An 8,490-nucleotide genomic window follows, 5' to 3' on the forward strand; every position below is an offset into this window, starting at 1 on the left:
AGTTTGGACAGTTCCTAATTTTATGTTAAAAATTCTTTTTGGTTAAGATTTTTTGTCCACTTCTAAAATTAGATTTTATTTTATGGATAAATAAGCAATCGAAAGGGACAGGTCTAAATTATTTGTATCAACACTTGCTTCTAAGAGTGTTTTATATCTATTTACTATTCGTGATTTTCTACTTTAATTGAAGAGCCAACCCCTCGGTAATTTTAGTATGAGGATTTAGAAAGGACCTTCTCAACGCCCTCGACAACAAACACGATTCTGTTTGCAGAGACACGTTTGTATCGACAACAGCTGCAACGAGCATTGCTTTTATTTAAAATTTATTAAATGTTTGATGAAAATTAGTTGTATTTTGAAATTTAAAATTTTCCATATCGTATAGATATAGACGAATCACGAGGTAAACTTATCCTAACGATCCGCTCGGCCCGAGTCAATAAGTTAATATTACCCTCTGGTTTCAGGGTTGAATATAGCAATTGTCTAGTGGACGAGAGTCCTCATTCAAAATGAATCCGACCATTACTATACATATATCTCTTTATCTTCATCTCGTTTCTAGTTCCCTTTTTTTCAAACACAATTCTAGGTTTATATTATTTCTAAAATGTTAATTAACTATAATCCCTGACTTTTCCCTGAATTCCCTCTTCATCTCTTATTTGAATAAAATTTATAAATTACACTCGTCAGTTGTAACTGTCGCTAATTTCGAAAATAAGTCAAAAAAACTCATGTCTGAATGTGGAAAAGAACAAAGATCAAACAAGCTATTTAAAAAAAAAAAAATACTCCAGTTATAAAAATTCTCGAAATTTAAGAGAATATCACTAATTACACACGCAGTGAAACTTGGGAAAAAATGCCTTTTCACTTTAATACTCATTTATTTAATGGGCAAGTAAAGAAAAAAAGCGTCCCTATTATTGAAATTACAATACACTCGCAAGAAAAATAGGTAATGTGAGAACAATGTGCATTCATATACAAAAAAAAAAAAAAAAAATTGCAACGAGGAGAGCATTGTCTCCAAAACTTGTCGAAATGCAACGTCTTAGGCGTCTCTCGTTCCAGTTCCTTTTTTAAATCCCATCATCCTTCATTCTCTAACGCCTTTCATAAACTCTTTTTCATAGTCTTATTTTTTTCTCCTTTTTTTTATTTCTTTTTTTCGTTCATCTTTCACGGAGAGAGAATATAATGAAATGATGACGTGAGATGAACACGAGCCATCCTTGCAAAAATTAAGGTAAAGTCTTACCCCCCCCTCCCCTCACCTCACCCCTCGCATCAGCGCTTTTTTATTACATAAAGGCCGTGTCCGACTCAACATTTGGACCAATTCATTACTTGTCTAATTGACGACGTGAAATTCTTGAAAGGCATCATATAGTTTGCGCGCCGGAAACTTAGGCAGCTTTTGCAACCGGAAATCAAGCGCCGGAAGGAAACCACCGAAAACAATGCTATGCGCTCAGACTCGCTGATCAGGAGAAATTCAATTCGACAAGAAGTTCAATTTTTTTTTCTCTCTTTCTTTCTTTCTCTCTCGGAAAAGATAATTACTATGATTTTTTTTTAAATGAAAATTAATTTTTAAAAACTTCTTTTCCTTTAATCTGGTGTTTGATCAAAAACTGAAAGGAAAATTATTTGATTCAAATTAACTATTTAATTGGCTTAAATAAAAAATTATTCGATGCAAATAAAAATTATTTGATACAAATAAAAATTATTTGACACAAATAAAAATTATTTCATGACTCAATTTTTTATAATTTCTTAATTACATTCAAAAATAGAATAATTTTTTAAAATTTAAATACCTATTTATTTTGCCCACGGGAATTAAAATATTTCAAATGCTTTCAATGTAACGTATTTTTGAAATTGAACTATTTCTAAAAATTACAAAAGTAATTTTTTTCAAAATTCAATCATTTTTTTCTTGAAATAAATAAAATTATTCAAAACTTAAATTTTTAAGAATAATTACTTTTTAGCGGAATTAATTTAAAAGTATTTTAAAAATAATTGAAATTCTGCGATGATTTTGATTATTTTTGGAAATAATTTAATTCCTAAAAACAATTTTATAATTTATGATAATAATTTAGTTATTGCGAAGAAATTGTTAAAAAAATTTGTTAATTGAATTCCTGTAAAATTTAATTAATTTAATTCTAAAAATTACAAAAGTAATTCTTTCAAAATTCAATGATTTTCTTGTTCTATATACGAGAATTAAATTATTTAAATACAAAAATAAATAATTTACTAAATAAATGAATATTTCTTAAATTTGAATTCTTATCAGAAACTTTATCAACATTTTTTAAAATAATTGAATTTTGACGAAGATTTGCATTCAAATTTTTTATAATAATTAAATTCATTCAATAAATGTAATATCAAATTTTTTTAAATAATTGAATTTTTTCCAAGAATTTTATTCAAATTTTTAAGAATAATTGCGTTTTTAGTGGAATTAATTTAAAATTGCATTAATAATAATTGAATTCCTTCGAAAAATTTAATTATTTATAAAAATAATTAAATTCTTGTAAAAAATTTTTTTTTGCAAATTGTATTTCAAATAATTGAATTTTTATTAAAAAATTTTATCAAAATTTTAGAAAATAATTCATTTTTTCCATAGAATTTTATTAAAATATTTTAAATAATTGATTTCTTTCGAAAAACTTTTCTATAAATTGTTTATCAAATAATTGAATTCCTGTGAAAATTCTATTACGAATTACGAAAAATTTGGGAAAATAATTGAATTGTTTTAATGAATTTTATTAAAATTTTTGAAAACAATTGAATTTTGGAAAAAAATATTTATAAAATTAATTTTAAATAATTGAATTTTTGTGACAATTATTATTAAAATTTAAAAAAATAATTGAATTCCTGAGAATTTCGAAAAATATTAGGAAAATTCTGTTTTAAATAATTGAATTCCTGTGAAAATTTTTTAATTTATGTAAATAATTGAATTCTTGCGAAGAATTTTATAAACATTTTTTTTTAAATTATTTAATTTTTCTGGGAAATTTTTTATTAAAATAGTAGATATTAAAAATCATTGAATTACGAAAAATTTTTGAAAATAATTAAATCGTTAGAATTTTATTTAAATTTTTAAATTTTTTTCAATAACTTTATTAAAATTAGTTAAAATAATTTTTTTAATTTCAACTGTTAAGAAATTTCAAGTAGTGTAATTTCTTAAAAATGGAAAAAAGTAGCTTTTAGTGTAAAAAATAAAAAAAGTATCCAAATAGTAGCAAATCGTAAAAAAAGTAGTAAATAGTAGGTTTTAATAGATGAGTCCGATTGTCGGAAGTTAAGTAAATATTTAAAAATTAAGGGATTAGTTAATTTTTGCCAAAAGATTAATTCAACAGTAAAGACATGAGGAAATTGATATTTTTTATTTACTGTTGATAAAATTCTATTGAAGCAGCAGGAAACCACACACATAATATACATGTGTTCTTTAATCCCTTGTAAATATAGAAACTGCGGAGGCCACAAGTAAACATTAAACTGGTATATTTGGTAAAAGGAAAAAATAAATTTTTTCATAAAGGTGAAGTTTTTTAATGAAAAAAAAATTTTTTTTTTACCAACTCAATTGAAATTTACCGAAAGTTCAAATTTTCCTCAAACACTATTAAATTAAAATTATTTTAAATTAACTATAAAGTTAAAAAAAAAACTTAACTTCAAATACCAAATTGATACCAAAATTATCAAAGTTTATTTATTTTTATCGGATAAAAAAACGATTGGGAATTTATAAAAGTTTTCTAAATAAAACAATAATGGATTCAAAATGGCGAATTTTTTTTTTTTTGTAAAGAATCTTAGATTAATACCAGTTCGTTTTTCCGTTATAAATAACAAAAATACGTAAAAATAGGTAATGGGGCTGAGGGTTCACAAAAAATATCACGGATCCTCGCTTAGGGGGGAGTCGGGAGTCACTAATTGGGCAAAAAACCATGCACTAGATTTATGAACGACGCATTAACAGATTTAAATTCCATAGTCTAAAGTTTTTTTCTCGAATTATAATAAAAATCCTTTTCTTTTCATTTGGGGATCAATTTTTTATGATTCTCTTATAAAAATTCAAAAAAAAAAATTTAATCCATGCAAAAATTTTGCATTCTCCAAGTCACAAATAAGTGGAAAAGTTTTATTTCGAATTATAGTTATTGATTCATTTTTCAATTTATTTTTTTCGTTTAAATTTATTATTTAAAAATATGTTTATACTTTTAAATAATTTATTCTAAAATATTCTTCCACTCCAGAATAATTTTTTTTTTCTCTATAAATTTTAATTAGTAAACATGTTTTCTAATTTGAATTAGTTACTGACTGTTTTTAAATTAGTAAATTTTACTAATTAATAGTAATTGCTACTAATTTTTTCATAAATACTAATATTTATTATTTTCTATTATAAAAATATAATTTTTTACATTAATTTTAAATAATTAAAAAAATTTTTTAACTTGAGAACCAAATTAATTAGTAAATTTGACTAATAAACTTTTTTTTACTAATAAATTCTACTAATTTATTAGTAAAATTTACAATTTACCAATTCAAAGTAAAGTGATTACAAAAAAATATTTTTCTATGTTTAAAATTTTTATTTTCTATAAATTTTCAATTTTTTGAAATACTATTTAAAAATATTCCCGACGTCTAAATAATTAATTCTCAAAAAATGCTGAAAAAAATTGTATTTTCAAATAATTGACTATTTAAAAATACAAACACTGTTATGAAATATAACAGAACTTTAGTTGAACTGCAAATAGATTATGAAACTGTAATTATCTCTTAATTGTAAATAGAATATTTTAGTAAATATTAAAAAAAATTAAATATTAAAAAAATATTAGATATTAAACAAATATTAAATATTAAAAAAATATTAAATATTAAAAAATTTTCAAAGTAAATTCCGAGAAAGCAATATTGTCAAAAATAGCTCGGCGGTAATTTAATTCAAAAATAAACTGATTTTAGTTTGTTTCTGTCAACAAAGACAAAAATTCTATTATTAACATACCTTGTGCAGTAATTCTTCTACATGAAATTTAATAAAATCCAAGTCCTTCAGTACTTAACGATAAATAATAATTTTAACATCCCCACACTTGAATAACTTTTCTAATCACACATTTTTCTTTTTTTCAAACAATAAATCACTGATAAAACACTTTTTAGTCTTCACAAAAGCACTCAAATTCACATCATTGGTGGGAAAAAACAAAAAGAGTAACTGTTAAATTAAAAAATTTTGGCAAAAGAAAACTATTTCTGGTAAATAAATTTATAAAATATAAATAAAATTATTTATTTATAACTACTTTTAATAATTTAGTTCAACTTCAGTTTTTAAAAATTTAATCGATTTTAATTTTTAATTATTTAAAATTTACCAAATTTGGTTCTAATAATTTAATGAATTTTAATTCAAGTTTAATTGTTTTTAATAACTTAATGAATTTTAATTCAAGTTTAGTTGTTTTTAATAACTTAATGAATTTTAAATTCAAGTTCAATTGTTTTTAATAACTTAATGAATTTTAATTCAAGTTTGATTGGTATTAATAATTCAATTTAAATATTTAAAATGATGAATAAAAATTTCTTTTGGTAGTAAATAATTTTTTTTTTTTTTTATAATAAATAATAGGAATTTATTTATTTGGGGGGTACTATCACTTTATTGATACTGTATGCTACGTGATAACCGGCGCGCTGCACGTTGCACAGTGCCGGTTAGGATTTCGCGGGGTTTAGTAGTCAAACGAGAAATGCAATATTGTGATGCGCGCGATTCGGCGACTGCGCGTGCACTGTTGGTAAGTCGCGCGTCAACCACGTTTCATCCTCCCCCTCGCATCCGCGGAAACATTGCCCCAACTAACTCTCTTTGGCCCCCCTCACTCCCCTCTTCTCTTTTTCAACCATAATACGGGGTATTTTATAGTGTTTCATGGAGAGACCCCCCTCTGTGTTCATAGACTCTTTTTTTTCTCATAGGTAGGTGTATACTAAAAATTTAAGGGTGGCTGTAAAAAATTTCATTTCTTATAAATTTAATAATAAGAAATTAAATTCTTGTAAATCTTAAATTTCTTTCTAAATATAAGAAATCAAATTCTTACACTGAAAAAAAAAATTTAATTGATTCAAATAAACGATTAATTGACTATTATCAATTTAAATATTTAATTGAATCAAATAATATTTATTGAAGTCAATTAAATGGTTCAATTCATATTTGATTCAATAATTTCAGTATTGGAAGTAAATACCTTTTAATTGTCTCCAATTAATATTATTTAATTCAATTAAACATTTAATTGATAATATTATAGTAAATTACTCGGTTATTTGAATCAAATACACTTTTTTCAGTCTACAATAAATATTATTTCCTTCAATTAAATACTTAAATTGATAATAGTCAATTTATCGGTTATTTGAATCAAATGAATTTTTTTTTCAGTGTAAATCATAAAATTCTTATTTATAAATATATGAAATTTTTATATTCTTATTAAATATCTTAAATTTCTGATAAATATAAGAAATTAAATTTTTTCGTCTTCTTCGATGTTTTTCTACTCAAGGGACAAGGAAAAAATGAAAAGGTTTCACGAAAAAAAATATGGAACTGAATTTGTACTTTATTTTTAAGTCGCATCTAATAATAACATGTGCTGTCGCTTAAACCGTAGACTTACATTAGAACAACATGGGGTAAACTATACAATTCCGTGCATTCTATGTCACAAGCCTATATTTACATTTATACAGCAAAAGAAAGAAAATTCCTCTTACTCTTACTATTCCTGATATTTATATGCAAAGCAGATTTTTTCTAATTATCAAAATATTTTTGCATTCATAATTGCAGTTTCTTCTGCAGATATCAAATTAAGACAAGAAATGAATCAAAAAATTTTTTAAATAATTGAATTCATTGAAAGAATTTTAGAAAAATTTTTTAAAAATAATTGTATTTCTGAGAAGAATTTTATTATTTTTAGAAATAATTAAATTTTTGCGAAGTTTATTAATTTTTTTTTAAATAGTTGAATTCTTGCGAAGAATTTTTTTGAAAATTCTGAAAATAATTTAATTCCTGCAAATAATTTTTATTATCCATGAAGATAATTTAAATTTTTTTCAAAGAATTTCATTAAAATTTTTGAAAATAACAAAATTCTTTCAAGAAATAAAATTAAAACTTAAATTGAAAATAATGATTAAATTCTAGTAAAAAAATTATATAAATATTACTTTAAGTAATTGCATTTTTCGCGGAATTCATTTAAAATTGTATTAAAAAAAATTGAATTCTTGCCACGATTATTATTAATATTTTAAAAAATAATTGAATTCCCGATAAGAACTTTGTTATATTTATAAAAATAATTGAATTCTTGGGAAGAATTTTATAAGAATCTAATTAAATAATTAATTATTATTTTCGAAAAATATTAGAAAAATTCTGTTTTAAATCATTGAATTCTTGAGTGAAAATTTTTTTATTGATGAAAATAATTGAATGTTTGCAAAGAATTTTATAAACGTTTTTCTCTAAATTATTCAATTCTTTTGGGAAATTTTTTATTAAAGTAGTAGATAGTAAAAATCATTGAATTACGAAAAATTTGTAAAAATACTTAAATCGTTAGAATTTTATTAAAATTTTTGATTTTTTTCCAATAACATTATTAAATTTTTTCAAAATAATTTTTTTATTTTAACTTTTAACAAATTGAAAGTAGGGTAAATTCTTAAACATGGAAAAAAGTAGCTTTTAGTGTAAAACAAAAGTTTCCAAATAGTCGGAAATCTTAATAAAAGTAGTAAATAATAGGTTTTAGTAGATTGCGAAGCCTAATATCCTTAAAAAAACTTTTTTGAGACTTTCCAACCTTGGGTTTTTATGTTAATTTTCAATATAATCTGTTTTTCTGCTTTTTACCTTAAGTTTTGCGTAAAAAGAAACAACTTTTCTCTTAGACACGTTTTTGTACAACGAAAATCAAAAAAGTTATGACATTTTTCCATAAAAGTACAAAAAATTGAGATTTTTTTACTTTGAAAATTTCAAACTTTGGTATTATTGTTCATTTTCATTAAAATCTTTTTCACTGCTTTTTTCCTTAAATTTTGGTCAAAAACAAACATCTTTTCCTTTAAACACTTTTCTGTAGCACAAAATTCAAAAATGTTATCACATTTTCCCAGAAAAATAGAAAAAATTGAGATTTATTGGCTTTAAAATTTTCAAACTTTAGTATTTTTGAAAAATTTTCAATAAAATCTGTTTCTCTGCTTTTTTCCTTAAATTTTGGTCAAAAACAAACAACTTTTCCTTTAGACACTTTTGCGTAGCACAAAATTCTAAAAAGTTATGACTTTTTTTCA

The 8,490-nt window shown here is 23.0% G+C and overlaps 1 protein-coding gene across 3 annotated transcripts in view; it reads right to left on the minus strand.

Annotated features, from left to right (window-relative positions):
- The window catches only part of LOC122504292, a 616,579-nt gene extending 611,323 nt beyond the window's left edge, over positions 1 to 5,256 (minus strand). For all 3 annotated transcript variants that reach the window (XR_006301822.1, XM_043615335.1, XM_043615336.1), the window contains exon 1: positions 5,108 to 5,256. The gene's annotated coding sequence lies outside the window, so the exon portion shown is untranslated. The remainder of the gene's footprint in view (positions 1 to 5,107) is intronic.
- Between the last annotated feature and the right edge of the window lie 3,234 nt (positions 5,257 to 8,490).

Source organism: Leptopilina heterotoma, unplaced genomic scaffold, assembly GCF_015476425.1.
Source record: "Leptopilina heterotoma isolate Lh14 unplaced genomic scaffold, ASM1547642v1 Lhet_287, whole genome shotgun sequence".
In the NCBI taxonomy this organism is placed as follows: Eukaryota; Metazoa; Arthropoda; class Insecta; order Hymenoptera; family Figitidae; genus Leptopilina; species Leptopilina heterotoma.